The 25,392-nt window shown below is 36.8% G+C and overlaps 1 pseudogene; it reads left to right on the forward strand.

Annotated features, from left to right (window-relative positions):
- LOC107966130 (RNA-binding motif protein, Y chromosome, family 1 member F/J-like) overlaps positions 1–22,105 on the forward strand; it is a 366,174-nt pseudogene extending 344,069 nt beyond the window's left edge.
- The last annotated feature ends 3,287 nt before the right edge of the window (positions 22,106–25,392 follow it).

Consider the following 25,392-nt stretch of genomic DNA (forward strand, 5'->3'; position numbering starts at 1 on the left):
GCCTTCACCTGCATGACCCTAGAACCACTGGACACAGTGGAGCCAGTCACCCTCTATCCTGGAGCGAGAGGAGTTGGGAAGGCTCATGCCAGACCTAGCTTCCCACATACCACACCCTCTACCATGCGGGGAGGCACTCCTTATTGAGAATTCCAATGCAGTACTCCTTAATGATCACTTCATTGTGGAAGTAAATGTTGCAATGAAAGGCAAACTTCATCCTTCCACCAGTACTCAGGATGGCTGAGTTCCTCCACCTGCCTGTCCAAGAAGGAGAAAGAGGATAGTCAAGGGACAGTTTCATCTAGGTGGGCTGAGGTGGCCTGCTAGCTGGGGTGAAGCATGCATTTCCCCTTCCCAGCTCTCCCACTGAGACGTCCCCGAGCCCCAGGAGGACCTCAACCTGACCAGGACCTTGGAACCCTCCCCAAGACCCAGGCTTCCCATCCTGACCTGCAAATCCATCATGTGGCTTTGCAGGACTTCCTCATGGTTTCTGAGCTACTTGCTCTCACCAGAAATAACCATAACTTTGAAATGGCTCTTTATGTCAAATTAAATTTTTCATTTTTACTACCTCATGTGTTGGATGAGGCATGTATTTTTAAATTTATTTTCACCCTTATTGTACCTCTGTGATGAACAGTTTACTAACATTCATACCATAATTATCTTTCAGTTTTACTTGTCTGTGCCTAAAGATTCACTGACACTAAGAATTATATTTATGCTTGTCTCTTTCAGCAACCATATGTCAGATAATGATGCCTATTACTGCAGAAATCACATATACAGGTCCAAAGGGAGATGAAGAAGAAGAAAGCAAGCTTTAAAGTCTATACATTCCTAATACTGCATCAGAATCATAGTGAAATCAAAGAATGATCACAGTCAATTCCATCTCATATTTACACTAAAATATGAAACTTCAAAAGAAAAGAAAGTTAAGAACTTTCGGCTTGTGAAAATTTTCCTATATAGATAAAATTATTGGTAACCGTATCTCACTAGAAAATATAAATAAAAATCCATGTTTTGTATATGTCTAAATATAAATATTTTTATTTCCATCAGTTACGACATGCAAGCAAGTAATAAAGCTACAATACAATGATATATAGGAATTTCTGTCTCAAAATATTCAATTGAGACTATTAACATTATGAAAACCATAAAGAATGCTTCATGAAACTACATTATACATTACTTTTTAGTACTTTAGTTACGTTCTAAGTAAATGGCAAATTAAAGGGAATTCTTCAACTTTATTTATTACTAGTACCGTTTATGTACTTGAGTAAACCTTTTGAAATTAAGTATTTAAATAAAACATTAAAAACAAATTATAATGACTGATTTCAGCTTTTGATGAAATCATATGTCTGTTTGTAGTAATGTGAAGTATAACTTTCTCCCCACAATTAATCTTTTATGACACCCGTGTTATTGTTTGCTCTGATACAAACACTGTGATATCTCATGGCTTTAATGTATCCATATATTACATGCCTCCAGAGAGTAGGCTTCAGACAGTTGGAAAAATTACATTTGTGACAAAATTCTAGGAGAGAATGGTAAAATGGGAGAATAATTTCTAATTGTTGGTTAATGGATTTGTATATATTTAGATATAGACACATATTTGCACACGGCAAGTTTGCATATGCACATATAAATTTATATGAGGTACACGTAATGTATGGCTTGTGTAATCTTTTAATTCACAATTTTATATGTTTGAAATTTGATAAGCGGTTACCTTAGCTATACTCAATTTGATGGAAAGCCAACAAAATCTCTGTGAACATTCATTTTAATTAATCCAATAATGTTAACTGCTGATAGCTTCATTCTCCTTGTTAGTTGTTGGCAACCGGAAGGTTGATTCTCACTCTAATTACCTCTCAGGGTGAGATCCACAAGAGACTGTCACCTTGCTGTGCGTTGTGACCGCTGACTCCTCTTTTTTCCTACAGCAGTCTTACCATTGCATATTTAATAAACTTTGTACATGGTTAAAAGGATAAAAGTTTAGTGAAATATCAAGCCATGCTGTCAAATGTTCCATTGTTTCTATATCTCTAATTGACCTTTCACATTATAGAGGACAAGAAAAACAATTCAATAGGTTTCTTAGTATCCAGTCCAGTGCACTGTTTCTTACTAATATGCCAAAACCATCCCTTCAAGGCACAGACATTTAAACACAGCTGGACATCTCAAAATCTCTTCTCATTAATAACCATGATGTTAATCACTGTTGCCCAGAACTGGAATCTGACTGTGAAATCCCTGGGTGGAAATTGCTCTAATAGCTCAAACTATGGGAATGACTATTTCTCAGCATAATTACTGCTGCCATCTTGCTGAAACATATCACATTAGATGGCACCTTTTAGTTACATAAATCCTGTTATTAAGTTTTAATGTCTCCCATTTATATGATATTGCACAAGTAAAGAACTTTGATAACTTAAATGGTTAACTGAGCAATGGTTAACTAAAACAACTCACAGGAATTCAGACATTCATTTACTTACTAGGAGTTCCATACATCATTAACTTCTGATTAAAACAAAGTTGGGAAATTGGTTACTAAAGTATGTATTTCAGGGTATTTTAAGAAACTACCCATGCCATATAGGATGCCTCACCTGCAAGGATAAAGCTTTAGCATAAATGTTTGAAAGCAAAAAAAATCTGAACAATACTGGCAACATGGCATCCCAATCGTGTGATCAAGTGCATATTTGTGCATCTGAGGAGGCAACTTAAATGATGTATAATAATACCATCTTCATCCACCCCAGTACCTCTTTTATTTAAAACTAACAAATGTTTCACTATTTGCAAGAAAAAAATGAGTTCTTACTCTTTTGTGTAATTGGTATTTCTACTGAGTTGTTTTAATCTTCCTATGAACTGTGAATGCTTACTAACTTTATCTGTAAAGTGAGAATGCAACTGTACTTAGCTCATAATACTATACTATGAGATAATATGACTCAAGAAATATAGATTTGCCTAGATAACACCTGGGATGTACTAAGCAACACATAATTCTTCTCATATCAATTGCCTATCATAATTCTTCAAATATATGGCCACAATAAAAATACATGTGTTTTAAATATAAAATAAATGTCTTTTGTCCTTAATATCTCTCTACATTTGCCTTCATAACCTCAACACAAAACACCCATGGAATCCGTTTTCAGCTGAGCTGACTAGCAGTTATTAGGGTTAAAACAAACAGAATAAAGATTTCAAAAGTAGATGACTAGATACAAGAAATCACACTTTTACCATAAAAATAATTTTTCTCAAGTGCCACTGCAACTGCTAACTTGAAAAAAAATGAAGTCTAACATATTGCAGCATTCTAAAATCTAAACTTTCCTCTTTGAGATCCAGTGGTTCATGCCTGGAATCCCAGCTTTTTTGGTGGCTGAGAAGGGAGGACTCTTTCAAGCCGAGAGTTGGAGACCAGCTTAGGCAACCTAGCAAGACCTAACTCTACAAAAGTAATTAATTAATTAATTAATTAGGGCCTCATGACACACATCTGTTGTTCTAGTTACTCAGGAGCTCAAGGTTGCAGTGGGCACTGATGGCACACTGCACTTCAGCCTGGGCCACAGGGCAAGAATTTGTCTCTAAAAAAATACAATAAAACAAAACAACATAAAGACACTTTCAGGTGTTTTTTGGAAGTGTGTATAATTGCTCCAAAAGCATAGACATTGTTTAAAGTTGAGCAGTTCATGAGGAATGGGCAGAGAAAATTGTTTATATTTTTTTCCAAAAATCAGGATAAATGTCAGAATATTATGTATAAATATCTAATAATCCTTTGTAAAATAAATACTGACAAATGTCAAGCCATTATCTTTATAGTCTTTTCCTTCAAAACATTCATAGCTTAATTGGAGAATGAAGAGAAGAACAATAATTGCAATGTACTGTGACAAGTGTTACAACCTATTTGGTAACTTAGTAGGAGAGGAAAAAAGTTCTTAACTGGGTTTAGAGGGGTTTTGGGAACCTTCTTAGGGTAGGAACAATCTACTAGATCTGTAAGAATACACATTTGCAAGAAGAATGTTTGGGAGAAAAACACTGTGGGAGAAAAGAAATATGTTTTCTGTCAATGATAGAAGAACTAACAGACCATGTGATGCCATCCGCCCAAATATTAGACCATACTAGCTCAATAAATAGTGCTTGAATGAATCAATGAATGAAAGATATTGGGAAAGGGTTCTGGAAGGGATTTTAAAAATCCTAAAGGGAAAAGTAAATACCCTTGACATTACAATTTTGCCGTTTTTGCTTTGTGTTCTTGTTATGATTACTACTGCATAAGCTCTGATTTACTTTTTTCAGTCTTCACAAATATCATGCATGAGTAGTTCCTCATACTACTCCTCTCTTGATCCTTTGATATTATATTTTTCTCTGATATTCCTTTGTGTGTGCTGGGTTTATATGCCCATAAATACATCAATCGCTCTCATGGCACTGTTTGGTAATAGAGAGGCCTAGCCCCTGGGAGACATGGTTCCTAGGCTCCCATAAAAATTACTTCCTGTTTCAGTTCAGTCATGGGGTGACACTGCAGAGATTAGAGAACAAGAAGAGGAGATAAGCCAGTTTGTGTCCAGGGGAGACACTGCAGAGTTTAGAGAACAAGAAGAGGAGAGAAGCCAGTTTGTGTCCCTCTCCTTCTCTGTAGGGAATATGTTTCCGCAGTGATTCCATGGCCTGCAGGACAAGCTCTCTGTGTTTCCATTTCCTATACCCTAACCCTAGACTCTTCTAATGCCATTTCCTCCAACAGTCTTCTCTAAAGAATTTGGGTATTACTATTGGAGATTTAAATTAAAACTATTGATATGGAAGGGAGGGCAGGCAAGTGCTGGGTAGAGCACGGCCTGGTCCTTGGCTAGGGCTCCACCCTCAGGCCTGTACTCACTGACCTAGGTGAGGACGCGCACTTGCACTTATTCTCTAAGCCCACGTGTGAACCATTTCTTCAGGTTCACTAAGGCAAGAAACCCCTGAATTGAGATAGCTCTCTGTCTTTCCAGTAAGACAGGGTGTCTGATGGAGCTGACTAACACAAGCCACCTACAGATGGATAAACTAAAACAACACCGTGTAACACATGACCGCTGGGGATTCTGGAGCTGTGAACATTTATCCCTAGACGTTGCCTGGGATCAGAGCCCCACAACCTGTCCTCATTGCACGCCCAGTGGGGGAGGGGAGACAAGGGACGTTTTCTCATTTCAATATGAGTCTGTTTCCAATGCAGTGTGCTTTCTATAATCCTGCAGTATTACCTCATTGCATATATTTGACAAAATAAGTTACAAACTATAAGTAATGTGAGAAGAAAATAAATGCTGGAGAATAAGGAAAACAATGAAACATTGTGTCAGTAAGGAATGTTTTTTACTTCATACAACAGAAAAAGTAAACATGAATTAAACCAACAGGGATTTCTAGTTTTCACTTGTGAAGTAGCCATAGTTAGAGAGTTGCTGCCTTTAATCAGTTGCTCTGCTGCATGGTAGTAGCAGAGCTGCAAGGTAGTAGCAGTGAATTTTTTTGCTTTCTCGAAGGTGAATCTAGCTGAAATTCAACACCATGCTGGCTCCAGTTGTTCCTAGCCAGCTTTGCCCACACCCTGGTTTTCCACAGTCTTATCAAGTCCTAGTTTATGCAGCTATTTTAATAGTGTATATTTGTTAGTCATGTGAAACAGCTGCCTGAGATTTTCTATGCTCCTGCAGTCACCTAGTATTTTTCCTGTCTCAAATTACGTGCCTTGCTCACTTTTTTCCTCAGGACACTATAGGATGTTCCTTAGCTAATTTTTCTTAAAGAGCATTGCTACACCAGTTTCATTTCCCTCAAATACTTCTGAGGATTTCTGAGAAACTTACACAAGTCTCAGCTAAACACCTGGCACTAGACCACTGCCCATTCAGCTGCCTGTTCCTGACTTCTTTCGTTGGATAAGATTCCCCCGGCAGCAACTGCATGTGTCCTCCCACCTCCACTTGGTGTCCTAAAGACCAACATCTAATGTTTTAACTCTTAGATATAGCATAAAGCGTTTATAGGATACAAAACAACAATCAGATACAAAAGATTGAGTCATTCTTTTTTAAACTCTTATTTTACTTTATAGTTTGTCTTATCGGAAATTAGAGACCCAGAGAGTAGAAACAGTGCTTCCTCTTCATCCACCCTAATGCATCTCAAACATGTCTCATGACTTGCTTTGTGTGAGATGTCCATGTATGAGTTCCCATAAAATGTTGCATAATTTATACATGCAAATGGTCCTACGAAACATTACTAATTTTTTAAAGATAAATCCACATTCAAAAGTAAAGATTTTCAAAACCAGAAATAATTTACAGAAATGCTACATATTGTAGCATAATTATCATAATGTGGAAATGGAAATTCAGACAAGCTTTCACATTGTTACTGAGAGTACTTTTTCTTGAAGACCTATAGTTCTGGCTATCTGCGTTCCAGGAATATTTTTATTATTTTTTACCACCTCATAACCAAATGGCCCACAAGGTTAGATTTTCCATGATAGAGTGTTTGACTAAAGAGTCAAAAGCTCTTGCAAGAGAGAACATCCTTAGCAATTAGTTGACCAAAGTCTCAAATTTCCCAAGGCCAATCCTTAGGGTTCAATCTCAGACTGTCACAGTGTTTTCTGTAGAACACTAGCTTTAAGTAGGCAGCAATTTTCGCATTTATAATCTATTGGTGCAAAGTCTGGTCCTAAAGTAAGAGTAGCAGATGTAACTCTCCTTTCATGACAAGTTTGACACTCAGGAGATGATAAACTTATAAGAAAAAATGGTTTTCTCCATTTTCCAGATGAAATTAGAGTAAATATATGAACAATATTTCAAAGCATTCTGGAAAAAATTAAAGAAGAGTGTATTAGAAAACAAAACTTTAGCCAGTATCAGTCTTTGACAACAAAGTTAACCATTTTACCTATACAGTATAAATGTATTTACAAATAAAGTGTATGCATAGGGAAATGTTTCTTGCATTGTACAAACTTTCTCCAGTCATATCCTAAGCACTCATTTAAAATAGGTCATTGATTGAATTACAACTATAACCTTAATGCAAATAATACAGTAGAAAGGTTTTTAAAACAGAAGACATGTACACATTTGTTGGTCTTCCAGTTGTGCTGTTTCTTTTGTATGCAAGTGTGTATGCCTATGTAATTTTATATAGTTACAGAGAATTGATTTCATGCAAGTAATTCGAAAGTAACCAGATTTCCTTTGTAATTAAAAGGAAAATGATTAATTGAAATTTTAGTCGAAGAGTAAAACTGTATAAGAATGTATCCTTCTCAGGGAAAAGAAGTGTTGTGCTTTGCAGACTGAAAGAGTTCTTTCCTGAGTAAGCCAGTGTTGGTATTTACTGCAGAAATAGATTTGTTTTGGTAGACCTCTGTAGCCAGCTACCTACAGAGAAGGAAATCCTATTAGAGATAATTCCAAATAGAATAGTTAAATATTCTTTCATTTGGGTGAAGCTTTCACATATGATATTCTTTTATATTCAGCATAATTATAAGCATTTAGTTTTAACGCACTTTCCAAAAAACTAAATTTATTATAAAAATTAACAAGAGAATTGTATATCCCTCATTTAAAATGTTTAGCCTATTCAAATCTAAGAAGTCCACTCTGGAATACATGAAAATGAGATATGAAATGAATAAGAAAAGAAAATACAGCAGAATGTACCAGATGTTTTTCATGTGTTGGATGTACATATGTCTGTTAGCTTTTAGTGGCAGACAGAGTGCAGTCTACATAATTTTATTCATAGTAGATGCCTATGCATCATATAGTCACAGATAAATATTATTTCTCTGAAGATTTAAATAGAAAGCTAGGAAAACACAACACGGCACCTATGCTGAATTACATTTAAGCAAAAGTGAATTATACAGTTAAATGATATCTTCAAGGAGCTTCTGATGACTCTCTCACTCAGTAGTTTAAGGATTAATTAAAGTCCCTAGGCTCTTTCAAACTTAGAAACACTGTGTAAGTGCTATGCATTATCATGGTAAAACATGAGTGAAGCATAAGTGATTTGCAGCCTCACAGGCTCTTTGAAATGTGTGTCTAGCCTGATGGACAGTTTTTACCAACAGTGTTGGAAAGTGCTTATCAGATTTGAAGATGAAATTTGCTCCATTAAAATTGTGCTAATCTGCCAAAGCAATCTTTGTTCTATATATATGTAGAGTGATGTTTCTCAAAATAGAAGAAAACTTGGGATATGATTTCAAAGGTAATGTAATAAGGTAGAATTTTGACATCAATTGTAACTTGTCTATTCTCATGTCATTGACTCAGCTGTTGCTCTTTTAATTAGTGCAACTAAAGTCTAGTTAATTTGCATAAAGGTAGCCATCCCATTTTTATACTTCTAAAGACACTCAGGAGACTTTTCACTGTTTCCATAAAGCTTATATAGATTTTATTAGCATGTTTCAATTATGTAGCACTGCAATAATGTCAATTCTATAATGTAATATATCATTTCCTTTAATAATTTTTTTTATTTTTGTTTCCATTTTTATTATAGATTCAGAGGACATGTGCAGGCTTGGTTCAAACGTATATTGCATGATGCTAAAGTTTAGTCTTCTATTGATCCCATCACCTAGATAGTGAACCTTGTACCCAATAGGAGGATTTTCAGCCCCTGCCCCTCTCCCTCTGTCCCCACTTTGAAGTCCTCAGTGTCTAATGTTCCTATCTTTATTTCTGTGTGCACCCAAGTTGTAGATCCTATTCGTAAGTGCAAATATTCAATATTTGATTTTCTGTTTCCTCGTTAATTTGCTTAGGTTAATGACCTCCAGCTGCATCCATGTTGCTGCAAAGGACATGATTTTGTTCTTTTTATGGCTGTGGACTATTCCAGCATTCATATGTACCACATTTTCTTTATCCCATCCACCATGGATGGGCTCCTACGTTGACGCCATGTCTTCGCTATGGTGATGAATATGAGAATTCTTGTGTCTTTTGGTAGCTTTAATGATTTATTTTCCTTTGAGCATATACTGAGTAATAGGATTGCTGGGTGGAATGGTACTTCTATTGTTAGTTCTTTTAGAAATTCCCAAACTGCTTTCCACAGTGACTGAACACCCTCACCACCAGTGTATAAGAGTTCCTTTTGCCCTGGGACCTTGCCCACATTCTTCTTCTTTTTATTATTTTGGCCTTTTAATAATAACAGTCATTCTGACTGGGTATGAGATAGTATCTTGTTGTGATTTTGATTTGGATTTCTTTGATGATCAGTGATGTTGAGCACTTTTCTTATGTTTCTTTGCCACTAGTATGTCTTAAGAAGGTATTTTATATAAACATACAATTATTTCCTGTACCGATATGTGAAATCCTGCCCATGTCCTTCTCCTCCTACTGCATGATTTTACATGGATAATGAGTCAAAAAATGTGATGTGCTGGTAATATATTTTATTTCATACTTGTAAAATGTTTTTCTTTGAAAAATACCACATGTTCTAATTTTTAATTTTCTTAATTCCTTGGAAGTGGCAATGGAGACAGGGGAATTTTAAAGCAATTACTTAACAAGGTGATTCCAATGTAAACAGTATATTGTTCATTATAAAGTTATTTTGTTTTTGAGTAAAATTTAAAAAAATACAAATACAAAATAATATAACAATACCAATTTAACCTACTTAAAAATAACAGCTGTTATTTTTAAGATAGTCCATGTTCTATTTACATTACCTCTGCTTATAATTGGAATATACGCCCTCAGGTTCATTTCCTGTCTTCCATTTCCTGAGGTACCATTATCATGAACTTGGTATTACCTTCATATTTTTTAAATCTATTAAAATATTTATTTCTAAATAATACTGGTATTTTATAACTTTTTAATGTTTGTGTGAATAAGGTATTATTTCACATATTTTATTCTGTTAACATTCTTGTTGAGAGTTGCCATTATTGATGGCATAGTTATCAGTCTACTGAATTCTCATATTCCATGATGTGTTTATTGAAATGCTACAATGAAAAACCTTCCCTATGCCTCCGGGTACACATGTGTGAGAGTTTCTAATGAATATACTAGAAGAATGGCTGGACTGCAGTGTGTGTACAGTTTTAACTTTGAGGGGATGAAACATTCTCATTAGCTCCCTGGACTACCACTTTATTACTGTTGTTGATCCATGCTAATCGGCTTAGCATATATCTTAGATTTTTCTTAGATTTTTCATTGTTAATGAAGTATTATTATGTTACATTGATTAGAACCAGCAAGCATGTGTTAAATGTTCATTTTGTTCAATAATTACAGCTATTGTCAGGCCTCTATCAGTATGTGAGAAAAATAAAATGTTAACAGAATGATGACTTTAGTAGGGAGATAAATCTGAAAATCAACTTTATTTTCCTGACACAGTTCACACAATACACAGATACTGCTACTTTTTCAAGGGCAGCATGCTGCAGAGTGAGTGATAATAAATATGCACTGGGTCAGTAGTGGCTGGGGATGAGTAGTTTCTTCCAGTCTTGCCTGGTGATGGCAGAAGTATCTGACATAGTTTTTTTTTTTTTTTTTTTTTCCTACGTGGTCCACTTACATGACACTCCCAGGTCATCATATGATAGGTCTGGGGAAAATGAAGGAAATAATAGGCTAGATATATGTAAATTATGTGCTGGAAATAGAAGCTTAGCACACAGAGAGTAGTTGATTCATCTGGCCACAGTGGTTTTGTCATCTCTTATATACTTACAACTACCTATTTATGGGCTGTTTGCTAATGACTATTTAAAAAAATGTGTTTCAGCAGCAATGGCCTAAAAATGCAACTAGGTATTTAATTAAAAACTACTCAGTTTCCCTTTCAATCAAATTATGTGTTGAAAAGTGCCAATAAACACATGGTGTAATCATGAAGCCTTGTAGTCCGTGTTGGGACCACAGGCTAAAATTGATATCCTGAAATCCAGAATACAGTGGGCTAAGGGGAAAAAGCAGCTGCTATTTCAGAAGGTAATACTTAGTTACATTAAGAAAACTAAGCCTGAAGATGACATTTTCACAGGTTTAGTGTGTGAATTTGAAAAAATTAAGCATATAATTCTGAGATGCCTGGCTTTTTATTTATATTATATTACTATTTTTAAAAATCAATTGTGTACATTTTAATACTAATTTTTCCACACTTAAGAAATATGCATCAGTAATTGTTAGTATGTTAGTTCCATTAGCTACAGAAGAAATTCCAAAAGAATTGAATAATGCCATTTAGATGTTTCAAATAGAAAATTAAATTAAAAAACGGTTTGAATTTTTAATCAATCACTGCAAACAAGATAAAGCTGTTGAAATTCTATCGTGCCAGAAATAAAACATTGAACAATGTGTGATAAATGATTTTTAATGTTCAGTGAAAAAGCTACATATTGGTGATAACTTTTATTGCTGACAAGAAGAAGCAACTTTGGAAAAACTTGCAAGTAGCTTTATTTAAAAATCAATATAAAATTAAAAGAAATGCATTTTCCAGAAAAGAACTATGTATAATTATTGTTAAGAAACAGATTAATTCATATAAATATGTTCCAGAATCGTTATTCTGCCTACTATTTCTAATATTTAAATAATAAATTTAAAGAAGTTATTTTTCTCTTTTGCTTCAAGATATATAATTGTGGTTTTAAATTTTTGAAGGGATTTCATTTTCAAAAATAGTTGGAAGATAACTATTTTATAGATCCATCCATACAGTAAAAACAATTTGCCTATAAGGAAATAATATGTTAAATAATACATGATTTTGTATATGTTAGTACTCTTTTATCCTAAAAAAGTTTCCATTGGAACAATAAAGATTTTAGTCACCCTAATTTTACTAAATATCATTAGATAGTCCTGTGGATTGATGGGAAAAAACTATGATTCCTTACATTCTTGACTACACTCGGTACTTATTATTTTAATAGTTGACAAACTAATGAATGAAAGTGGGAACCTAATGTGGTTTTGATTTATATCCCTGGATTACTAATAAGCTCAAGCATCTAGCCATTATTCGTTGGTCATTTGACTTTCCTCTTTTCTAAAAAGGATCTAATTATTTACCTGTACTTCTTTCTTCTACTGGGCTAGATTGTGTGTATTTTTTCTTGTACATTTGTATGAGTTATTTTGATTATTTTGGATACTGGTGTTCTTATTTATATATGTTTTAGTGATGTTCTGGAGTTTTATAAACAACCAAGATAGTTTTTAGAATTTATCATCTGAAGACTTTCAAAAAGCTAACTCAGAAGTCATTTGAGGCTAAAATGCTAACTTCAAATGAAAAAAATTATTTTGCCACTTTAGCAAAACATGTTTTAAAGATACTAATTAGAAAGCACTGAAGTGCTCACTTCTATCTTTTTAATAAAACTTGCATTTAAATAGTCATTTCAACAAAATCCTTTACCCTTACAGTAAGAACCAATTATTAAATGTTGATTACCTAGTTCCTGTATGGTTTTCTAAATATTTCACAATTGTCATTTTGGTAATAATCACTTAGCATACTCGTGAGCATTACTGGTTCTCCAGGTCTCATTCCAGGTGATTGAACCAGGATTTCGAAGGAAAATAGCTACAAATTTCTGGGTATATATTTTATTTATGACCCATGTAATTATTTGAGGATGTTTGTGAAACTCTGATCTGACACATAAGAGAAAGTAAAACAAGAACAACAAAAACCAAAAACAGAACAACAACAATAAAAAAAACCCAAAAATAAGCCACACACAAAGAATATCGAGCCAGGTGTCAGGAATAAATATCTTATCTTTTCCTAACTGCAGCCTTCTCAATTCATATCACCCTATCTTCTTTTTCATTCTTGGTAAGTACTACAACTGTCTAGCACTTCATGGTAGTAATTAACCTGTTAGTTTGCAATTTAGCAAAATATGTGAAACCTATTTCTGAACATTTTCTTTAGGATCATTTTTCTAGCTATACAACATGGGTCAGTTAATGCTATGTATGGCTATAAAATAGCAGTATTTAACAAAAATATTTGACCACTGTGGCCAAATTATCTTCTGTAATGATCCACTGCTACTAAGATTACATTGACATTTTGGAGACTGTACTGACATTTTGAATATCATATACTCAAGGAAGATTGGAAAGCATCTTCAGATGTCATTGTCTATAATGATAAGAATTAATACTCGTATTAACTTTCAAATTTTTGTATGTTAAAGCATGCGTGCAGGTATTGGATGAACAGGTAGGCCACTGAAGCATGGCTGTGGTTAAAGTTGTAAAAGTTTTGGCAAAATTGTGCATAGCAACATCTCCACAGAAAATTTAGATTTTGGCTCAGCTAGGAGATGTTGAAGAAAATTATATTTTTTATTCTTAATGATTCCCCGGCTGGTCCTTAAAGGGAGATAGCACAATATTGTGGAAAGAGGTAGTTTTGCAATCTGAAGTTAGACTGTAAGAGAAGTTAATGATTTTGAGAGCCAAATTTCAGATGTATGAAGTGGGGTCTAAAATATCTAGTACCTGTGTGTGTAGTTATAAAGATCATATAATAACAATTGATTCTATTTCCTTGTACTTTTCTGTAAAACAAAGACATCATTTAATTGTGTTACTTAGTATAGATTTGTGTGGGCATTTTTAAGGATCATTTATCTCATCATAAATAAAATGGTAATACTGGCAGAGAATGGTACTTACTCCAACATTGACATTGCAGAGCTCCAGCTATTCTGTAGAGAAACTGGTGTGAATTGAAAAAAAAAACAAAACTGGATGATTGAAGGTTACTTAGTGGCCACTCTTTATTTACTAAGACTGTAATTCTCAGAGAGGACACACAACCTGTGAAGAGTTGGATGTAAATGATGAAGAGTCATTGAGAAAAGGCTGCCTCAAGGATCATCCTCTACATTTCTAGCTTGAAATACAGGGTATTTGGTGCTGTGAATTTCTGAAATAGTGGAATACTGTACGAGGAAACACATTTTGGGGATGAAATGAAGGTCTGGTTTTGGTATGTGGAGATGTAAGGCATGCAGTTGGATATGCCAAGTCTGAAGGCAGAACAAAGATCTGGCCTGAAGTTGGGAATTTCTTAATGGTCAGCATAGAAAGGGTGTTTTAGCCTTGAGAAAACCCAAGAGGATCCATGACTGAAATCTGAACAACTTCAACACCTGTAGATTTAGTAAAGATGCCAACAAAATACATACCAAGTTCATATTAAAATTAATAGGAAAAGACAAACTACTTAGTGAGAGCTATTCAGGCAACTAGCACTAGGTAGCTATTAGGTAGCAAATTTGGGAAAAAATAAAATGTATAAAGAATCTTTGATCAGGTTTCCAAATATACAAAGTAAAAACCACATACATGTTAGAAGACAATATACAAAATGATATTATGTTAATGGTACTATTTAATGCTAATAGACAAAAATGAAAATTATTGTGAATTAAATCAACGGACAAGGTATTTTCTATCACTGTCTTTTCTTCTCAATTTGTGTGTTGTTTTAATTCACTAAGCAATGACTCCTCTTCTTAATTCCACCAGTTTTTATTTAACACTACCTTTGTTTTTCATATGTGCAATATTACACTGTCCAATAGAGAGGAAATGCAGAATTTGGGCTATTATATCAGAAACACCTTAGCTTTTCAGCTTTGGGCTTCTGGAGTGTGGTTAATTTAAATATTCTCATCAGGCCTTGATTTGTCAGATTTCTGTAATCACTTCTCCAAAATAAACAATGTCTGAAACTGATGTCTACAATTAAATTAAAATTATGCTGGCTTTCAAGATAATTATGTTTATGTAAATTTGATGCTTTTTTTGGGGGGCTGGGGTGGTGGAGACAAAGTTTTGTTCTTGTGACCCAGGCTATAGTGCAGTCGCATGATCTTGGCTCACTGCAACCTCCACCTCTCGGATTCAACAGATCCTCCTGCCTCAGCCTCCCAAATAGCTAGGATTACAGGAATCTGCCAACACACAGATAATTTTTGAATATTTAGTAGGATGAGATTTCACCATGTTGACCAGGCTGGATTTGAACTTCTGACATCTGGCAATCCAAGAGCCTTGGCCTCCCAAGGGGATTACAGGAGGGAACCACCCCGTGTGTGGTTAAAACATATACATGAACATATACATAAGAACTGTTTTCAAAAATTGCTGTGGCCTGCAGAAAAGATTACAGTGAAAAACGTTATTATGAAATTAATTAGGATAGTTAAGCATTTCTGAGAAATTACCTGAAGTACTACATTAAGATTCGTTTTTTAAGGGCACGTCTAAGGCAATATAAGAAATGAGTAAGGCAAGAAAACTTAATGAGATGAAACAAGGATCACATTTACAGAAACATTTTTAGAGTCAATATAGAATTGTAAATCATATGGGGACATTTTATGTAAGTGTTAGCAAATCCAACAAGAAACAACCCATAATGAGTAATGTGACTAATCTGTCTGAAAAAGTAAGCTCATTTTTTTTTAAATGACACAAGTTTTGTTGGGACACTGCAACTTTCAAATCAGTGATGTGAATACAAAGATGAAGTGGATTATATATTGTAAAAAAGAGATGTGCCACATTCTTCCATAGAATGTGTGATGGGTCAATCTTTTTTCCTATGTTTGAGTTTTTTTTTTAAATAATGGAGGAGTTTTCAAGGAATTTGAAAAATAGAATTTGTGTTTGATCCCTTAATGGAAGGCATGTGCTCAGTAACTATCTCAAATTTGGCACTGCGAAAGATGTGTTCATTTTAGGAGGAAAAAAAGTTCCTTTTGAGAGAAAATACCTCGAATTGAACTACAGTTGATGTAAAAATGTTTGTAAAATGCACTTACGTTAAATGTGCCAGTGTTATTGATAGTACCCTTAATACCTCTAGTCTTTGCATGGAAAAGCAATAAAAGTAGAAGAAGCCAAGGAACCATCTTTTCAAAGTGGTGGTAGGCAGAGACCACCAGCTGCTTCGAGAAACAGAAGCCCTTGTTTAAGTTGTAAGTTAGTCATGTATTGGATACTAGAAGTTGAAAATTTAAAATTTGTTGCTTAAACTTATGCACACAGAAATCATCCAAGTTGCCAAGAAACGAGGGATTATGCTCCACCATCTAGAGGCTATGCATACCGTGATAATGGTCATTCTAATCGGGATGAACATTCCTCTAGAGAATATAGGTACTGTAACTTTTTCTGGATTTGTCAAATAGATTTCTTAAATTGTTCATTCCAACTAACGTTCTATCAGGGCTCCAATTTATCTACATCCTCTCAAACACTTGTTATTTCCTGCTTTTGAAAATTTATTGCCCTTCCAGTGTGAGTGTGTGAAATATGATATCCCATTCTGGATTTGAAATGCATTTTCTGCACCCATTAACTCATCATGCACATGTACCCTAGAACTTAAAGTATAATAAAAAAAAAGAAATGCATTTTCTGAATCACTGAATATGAGTATCTGTCCCATGTGCATCTTGGGCATTTGCCCATTTTATTTGGAGAAATATCTGTTTAGATGTTTGGCCTTTTAATTTTGTTCAAGTTGTAAGTTAGTCATATATCAGATACTAGAAGTAGAGAATTTAAAATTTGTTGCTTAAACTTATGCATACAGAAATCATCGAAGTTCCTGAGAAACTAGGGATTATCCTCCACCATCTAGAGGCCATGCTTACCATGATTATGGTCATTCTCGTCGGCATGAAAGTTATTCTAGAGGATATAGGTACTGTACCTTTTCTGGATTTGTCAAATAGATTTCTTAAATTGTTCATTCCAACTAACATTGTATCAGGGCTCCAATTTATCTACATCCTCTCAAACACTTTTTATTTCCTGCTTTTGAAAATTTATTGCCATTCATCTGTGTGTGTGAAATATGATATCTCATTTTGGATTTGTAATGCATTTTCTGCACCCATTAACTCATCATGCACATGTATCCTAGAACTTAAAGTATAATAAAACAAAAAGAAATGCATTTTCTGAATCACTGAATATGAGTATCTGTCCCTTGTGCTTTTTGGCCATTTGCCTATTTTATTTGGAGAAATATCTATTTAGATGTTTGGCCTTTTAATTTAAAGTTGTAAGTTAGTCATGTATTCGATACTAGAAGATGAAAAGTTAAAATTTGTTGCTTAAACTTATGCACAGAGAAATCATCCAAGTTCCCGAGAAACTAGGGATTATGCTCCACCATCTAGAGGCTAGGCATACTGAGACTATGGTCATCCTAGGCAGGATGAACATTCCTCTAGAGGATATAGATACTGTAACTTTTTCTGGATTTATCAAATAGATTTCTTATATTGTTCATTCCAAATAACATTGTGTCAGGGCTCCAATTTATCTACATCCTCTCAAACACTTGTTATTTCCTGCTTTTGAAAATTTATTGCCCTTCCAGTGTGTGTGTGTGAAGTGTGGAAGCTCCTTTTTTATTTGAAATGCATTTCCTGCATCATTGATTATCAGTGTCTGTTTCATGTGCTTTTTGGGCATTTGGGCATTTTGGGCATTTGGGATCTGTGGGTATTTTATTTAGATGGTTGGCAATTTAACTGTGTTTAAGTTGTAATGTAGTTCTATTTTGGATACTACAAGTTGACAATTTAACATTCCTTGCTTCAACTTGTGCACGCAGAAATAGTCCAAGTTCCCGAGAAACCAGGGATTATACCCCACCACCTAGAGACTATGCATACCGTGATTATGGTCATTCTAGTTGGGATGAACATTCCTCTAGAGGATATAGGTACTGTCATGTTATCTGGATTTATCAAATGGATTTCTTAAATTGTTCATTCGGAAATTGAAAAGACTTTTTTTTTTCAATTTAGTTATCACGATGGCTACGGTGAGGCCCTTGGTAGAGATCATTCTGAACATCTACGTGGAAGTTCTTATAGAGATGCATTTCAGGGATACGGTAAGGGTCCAGGATGGATTTGTAAATTACAGAATTTTATTTAATAGACCGGATTGTTATTTTAATGAAATTCTAAGGAAAATTGTAAAGGACATATGCAACATGTTTAAATATTGAGTATTCTTTTTTTTTTTTTGATCATCCCAGAAACATATTTATTCATTTTCATCATTGTGCACAAATAATAAAATAAACAGTGCTTATCTGGTACTCATTATCAGTATAAAGCCTAGGGAACGATATGAAGGTGAGAACTTCAGTTAACGTTAAGAAAATGTGACTGAGCATTTACTTTAGAATTAAGTTGGTTAAGCTGCAAAATACTACTCTTACACTTCTCTTAAATTAAACCTTCTGACTATTGAAGACTTGATTAATATCCTGTCAACAAAGGCGGAGGAAAGCAGATATTTCCAAATAGTACTTTAACTAATTCATGCTTTAATGATAGCAGTAAAAATGTTTAAATGTAGTCCCACATATTATTTATCAACCCTGCAGGGACCTCTCATGATGCACCACCTGCACGAGGGCCTCGGATGTCTTATGGTGGAAGCACCTGCCATGCATATAGTAATACACGAGATAGATATGGCAGAAGTTGGGAGAGTTACTCAAGGAGCTGTGGTGATTTTCATTATTGTGATCGTGAGCATGTTTGCAGAAAAGACCAAAGGAATCCGCCTTCTCTGGGTAGGGTGCTCCCTGATCCTCGTGAAGCATATGGTAGCTCAAGTTATGTGGCATCTATAGTAGATGGTGGGGAGAGTCGATCTGAAAAAGGCGATTCGAGCAGATATTAAAGCAAGCATTCAAAATAATAGTTATTGCATACCAAACCTTGTTTGCAAATCAAAAATTGAAATGTTATTTCTGCATCGTTACCTGCATATTACTGACAGAAACATGTTGGTTTTGTGGAGAGAGGTAGATACTGACTTCCTCCATGAATTTTTTGAGGTATTCAAAGGAAAAGGAATTGTTTTCAAAGTAATTTCATACTTGTTGATGCTATTTGAAAAGTGTTTAGATGTAATATCTACCTTAAAATTTTCACAATAAAATTTTACACGTACTGCAAGATGCCTGGTGTTATTGGTTAGCCGCACATGCTTAAAGCAAATTCAATAGGAGAGTAAATTGTGTAGTTTGTTGTACGTTTTCCTTTGTTTCTTTGAACACAGATGCAAAATTAGGGATGTGTTATGTCGCCCTTGCAAGCTGCTCAAGTTTTCTAATTAGGCTGTTTCTCTTTAAAAACTAACAAGGTTAAAACGTTGAAGAAGTCTTCAGAAAGACTACAAAACTGTCTGCCTCACCATAAAATGTTTATTTTTTAGAGGAATAGTACAGGTCAAAGGAAATAATTAGATGTATTGATACTAAAGTTTAAGACATCCAGAACATTCTGTGTGAAGCATTCTGTGACTGAAGAGGATAACGGTAATGAAAACTTTTTTTTTCACCTAAATCAGAAGTGAACCAGCTAAGTTTCTCAGGTGCATACCATAATGAATTTAAATGTTCGTAGTTTAAATGGTGGAAAGTAAGTGTTTTGTCTTGTGAGGTACCCACGTTAATTTTTTCTTGAATATTTTGCCAATGGATGTTGTAAATAATGGTGTAGTAATATGTTCTTACAGATAGGAATAATCTAGAGTGGTTGGGATAGTATCACATTTTTTTGAGATGAAGTGTAGCTTTGTCGCCGAAGCTGGGGTGCAGTGGCTCTGTCTTGGCTTATGGCAACCGCTGCCTTCTGGGTCCAAGCTATTCTCCTGCCTCAGCATCCTGAGTAACTGGTATTAGATATGTGTGCAGCACAGCTGGGCCAATTTTTGTATTTTTAGTGCAGACAGCATTTCACCTTGTTTGCCAGGCTGTTCTTAAAATCCTGATCCACCCTCCTCAGACTCCCGAAGTGCTAAGATCATAGGCATGTGCCTCCACTGTCAGCCTATCGTATTTAATTGATAATACGAATGGAAACACTTTAAACCTCATACTTAGAGGAAAGTGAAGTGTATAAAACATAAACAACAGCATAAAGTTTCCGACGGGATTGCTTAAAGTTTTAAGACATCATTGAATGATAAAAATATTTAGACCGAAATAACTAAATGAATTAATTTTCCTGATTATACAAACTAAAGAAATGAAATACATCAAGTTCCAGAAGTTTTGCAGTCCATAATTCTTACAATTGACAGACTAATCTGCAAGGAGGAAGTATGTTCTTGAAAAATTTTGACACAATCATCAATTTTTATAGGGTAAGTTTACAAATAATTTTAAAGGGAGAAGTTACCAACTTTGATTTTCAAGTGAGTTATTCGTGTTATGAAGTGTTTTCATTCACCTGTAGCATTGTGAGGATGAAGTGAAAAGATAAATCCCCCGCGTCTTGTGTATCTTACTGTCCATTGGTGATGGCTCAGGTCTCTAATTCTAACACTTGGGGAGGCCGAGGCTTGCAGAGCACTTTAGGACAGGAGTTGAAGACCAGGCTGGCCAACACCATGAAACCCTATCTCTACCAAAAATACAAAAATTAGCCGGGCATGGTGGTGCCTGCCTGTAGTACGTTGCAGTTAATTGGGAGGCTCAGGCAGGACAATGGTTTGAACTTGGGAGCCTGATGCTGCGGTGAGCCGATATTGCACCATGCACTCTAGCCTGGGTGACAGAGTGCGACTCCAACACAAAAATACTTATATCAATCAACAAATATATCAATAATAAATAGGGTATCCTTCAGTTCAAGCAGTTATCGATTCTTTTTTCTTTTTTAGAGACAAGGTCTCACACTGTTGTCCAGCCTAGACTGCAGTGGCACCATCATAGCTCACTGCAGCCTTGAACACGGGGTTCAAATGTGCAAGCCTTCCATTTCAGCCTCCCAAGTAGCTGGAATTACAGACACACACCAACCACCATGCCCAGCTTTTGTGTTTGTGTGTGTGTGGTAGGGACAATGCTTTGGATATGTTGTTCAGGCTGGTCTCAAATTCCCAGACCGAAATGATCCTCCTTTCCTGGCTTCCCAAAGTGTTGTGATTATAGCAGTGAGCCGCTGAGTCTGGCATATCTTTTCTTATTATGAGCGACATTCCACCTCACTGAGTCTGGCGTATCTTTTCTTGGTATCAGCGACATTTCACCTTTGCTCTTTTAATTATTTTGAGATGTACAATAAATCATTATTAAGTTTAGTCATCCTGTGCCACTGAACACTAGATATGATTCCTTCTAAGCAAGTATAATTTAATCCACCCTCATCCCCTCTTTGATCCCTCCCTTACCAGTTCACATTACTTGTATCAAAATATCACATGTATGCCAAAAGTATTTACAACTGTTAGGTACAAATTTTCATTCCCTTCCTCCTTCCCTCCCTTCCTTTCTTCCTTCCTGTCTTTCTTTCTTTTTGTCTCTGTATCTTTCTCTCTCACTGATTTATTTTTTTTTTCAGACAGAATCCTGCCCTGTCACCTAGGCTGGAGTGCATTGGCGTGATCTCAGCTCACTGCTCCCTCCTTATCACGGGTTCAAGCAATTGTCCAGTCACACCTTCCTAAGCAGCTGCGACTGCAATCATATGACACCAATCCTGGCAAATTCTTTGTATTTTCAGTAGAGACCAGGTTTCACAATATTTGCTCAGGCTGGTCTTGAATTCCTTTCCTTTAGTGATCCACCCACATCAGCCTCTCAAAATGCTGGGATCCAGGCATGAGCCACAGTGCCCACCCAGCTGTATGCATTTCTCTCTCCCGTGATCTCTCCTATTTTATTATTTTATTCTCTTTTTATTTCTGAGACAGCGTCTTGCTCTGCTGCCCAGGCTGGAGCACAGTGGTGTGATCTCACTTTACTGCAAACTCCATCACCAGGGTTCAATGGATTCTCCTGCATCAGCCTTCCAAGTAGCTGGGATAACATCCATGGGCCACCAAGCTTGGCTAGCTTTGGTATGATACTAGACGTGGCATCTTGTCATGTCTAATTGCGTATCTGTTTTAAAGCTGGATTGATCAGCAATATTGACTTCCTGGAATGTTTTATCTTCACAAAACAATTATAGTACTACTATTTAGCCTCCTCAGATAAAATATGGTAACACACAAAACATACACACACAGACAAAGACACAGTCAGTGATCAAAAAAATCAGGGTAGGCCACGACCTAAATGAAAGGTGAGCTGCTGCAGTTGCCTAGAATTAAACCAGACCAGAGTTGACCCATACCAGTCTGAGAGATGTGAACAGAGGCTTTCAAACAACTCTATCAGATACATGTTAGATTATTCTCCAGCCATAGCGAAGGGACATTAAAGATCTGTTGTGCTTAGAAGAGTCTGGATGATTTGACTTTTCCAGGGTATTAGCATTCATGATGTTGGCCTTTACAGCTCTCTGCAATGAAGTCAGTAGACAACTCAGTTTTTCTAGGAGTCTGAAGTGCTTTTCAGAATTATCTAAAACTTAGTGGCTTAAAACCATAATTATAATTTCCTAACGGTCAGTCTCTGCAATCGCCCTCAGTCTCTCAGCCAAATGAATGTGGTTCAGGGGCACTCAGGAGGATGCAATCTAGTGATGGCCAAAGATGGGGACATTGGCGGGTGTCTTCTCATCTCCCTGGTGCCATGGCTAGCGTGACTCAAATAGCAGGGGCTGGACTGCTGAGATGCTCAGACACCTTGTTCTGTTTCTTTGAGTCTCTCCATTGGATGTCCCTTCTGCATAGTGTTATCAGGGTGTTAGACTGCGTGATGTACTGGTCGGGGGCTCCTAAGGGGTTTGTCCCCATGAGAGCAGGAGACTTAGGCAGAGCCGTGTCACTGTCTCTAAACTAGGCCAGAGGTGGTCCAGTATCCAGAAACTGCTTGCAGTGTTTTCTATACATTAGAAGCAAGTACTGTGTTCAGCTCCATCAGGAATATTTTCAAATGGGTTTGAGAAGAATTTCAAAGCGTGTTTTAGACCACTACAGTGGCCATGCCTAATAATTCCTTATTTTTACAAGTGCTGGATGGGTTTTTCCCAAAATAATGCTTTTTTGGGGGGTGTGGGGTGGTGGAGACAAAGCTTTGGTCTCGTGACCCAGGCCGTAGTGCAGTGGCGTGATCTTGGCTCACTGCAACCACCGCCTCTTGGGTTCAACCGATTCTCCTGCCTCAGCCTCCCAAATAGCTAGGATTACAGGAACCTGCCACCATGCCCAGCTAATTTTCGAATATTTAGTAGAGATGGGGTTTCACCTTGTTGACCAGGCTGGTCTTGAACTTCTGACATCTGGTAATCCACCAGCCTTGGCCTCCCAAAGTGTGGGGATTACAGGCGTGAACCACCCCGTCCGGCCTTCAAATTATATTTTCCTACCCACTCACTTCCACAATTTTTTGGACCTATCTGCATGTTCTCCTCGGAGGCGGGGGGACGGAAACAGTATCAGAGTTCTTGAAAAATTTATGAAAGAGAGAATGACAATACTATACAAGGCTTAACCTATTCACAATACTGTATTTACTGAATAAAAAGATTACTTTTAAAATTGTACTATTGACTAAATAAATAAAATACATTCTTTCAATCACTCTAAAATATGTGTACATGAAGAGAGTAGAAGAAGGGTTCTAATACATAAACAAATAAATGAGGCTGGGCATGGTGGCTCACGCTGTAAGCCTAGCAGTTTGGCAGGCAAAAGTGGGTGGATCACTTGAGGTGAGGAGTGGGAGACCAGCCTGGCAAATATGGTGAAACCCAGTCTTGACTAAAAATACAAAAATTAGCTGCACATGGTGGCATGCACCAGTAATCCCAACTCCTCAGAAGGCCGAGGCAGGGGAATTGCTTGAAGCTGGGAGGCGGAGGTTGAGGTTGAGCCAAGATCCTGCCACTTCACTCCAGCCTGGGTGACAGAGCAATACTCCTCAAAACACACACAGACACCCCAAAACAACTAAATAATGCAAATAAAAATTTTGTACTCACAGTTCAACTCGCATATCTAACAGAAAACAGAAAGTACATTAAAACAAAGTTTCCACAAAAGGCAAATAAAACAAATGAATCACCTTGCATATAAAATTATAATAAACTGAAGAGAACTATACGGAAAAAAATTCAAAATTTACAAGTAAGTGCTCTAAAAGAAGCTGAAAGTCACTCAAAACTTTTCTGGATTCCATGTCTCTGCAGTGCAAACATGATCATAAAATTTGCTGTGGGCAGAACCATCAAAATGTATCTTACAACTCAATAAACACTTCAAGTCTCACATGAGAATTGTAATGGAAAAGGGACGCGTCTGCTGTATTTCTACACAAATCTGAACAAACACTATTTCTTTGTGCACATTGTTTCACTATTGCAAGAAAATAACTTCCATATTAATATGAGGGGATGTGACAAAGCAGGTCTTCATCATGATAAGTAACACTGGGTGTCCACACCACTACTCAGGTGGGCCTTAATTCCCAGCCAGGTTCCCTCCCTGGACACACAATGAAGGGCTCATCCATTTTGCAATCTCTTCACATTTCCTCCCCTGTGAGCCCAGTGTGGTTCTCCAGATTCCCTGTGTAGCGGCCTCTCTTGTCTGGTGGGGCAGGGTGGGGCAGGGAAGTGTGAGTGATGATGGCAGAGGGCAGAAAGCATCTCAGGGAAGCCTGGGATCATTGTAACAAAAAATGATGGGCGTGGCACAGCCCATCAGGGAGGACGTAGAGAGGGGCCTTGGGAGGATATCTGCGTGGAGGGTGAGAGGGCCCTGGTTGAGCCCAAACTGAGCCCCAAGTGGTAGCCGGCCTCAGGCCTCAGCCGGTGAGGGATGATGAGACAGCCACCACTTGAGCCTTGCTTCTCACCCACTGACCTTAGACACTTATTCCTCTTAGGCGGCTTAAGGTGCCCCAATCCTAAAATGTGGGTGTTACAGTCCTTTGATGGCCATTTCTCCGCCAGCCCATGGATGGCGTGGGATTGCTCACTGCAGTCACCTCCCTGAGGCTTGGATTCTCCATGTGGGGCACAACTCCAGGAATCAACCGCCTCTCAGTCCCCAGCCCTAGACTGCTCACCTGGCCTCCTCTCTGTTCACTCTCTAATGGCCTCCCTCCCTGGAGAAGTACTGCAGGGGATTGAGCTACAGGCTCTGGCTGATGATCTAGGGGACTGCAGAAGTGGGTACAGGTTAGTTCAGGTCATGGCTCAAAGCCAGTTCCCCAGAGGCCAAGGAATGACCAGCAAGATCCTTTCCCATGATGCCCTACCTGGCGCTCACC

The sequence above is a fragment of the Pan troglodytes genome, chromosome Y (genome assembly GCF_028858775.2).
Source record: "Pan troglodytes isolate AG18354 chromosome Y, NHGRI_mPanTro3-v2.0_pri, whole genome shotgun sequence".
In the NCBI taxonomy this organism is placed as follows: Eukaryota; Metazoa; Chordata; class Mammalia; order Primates; family Hominidae; genus Pan; species Pan troglodytes.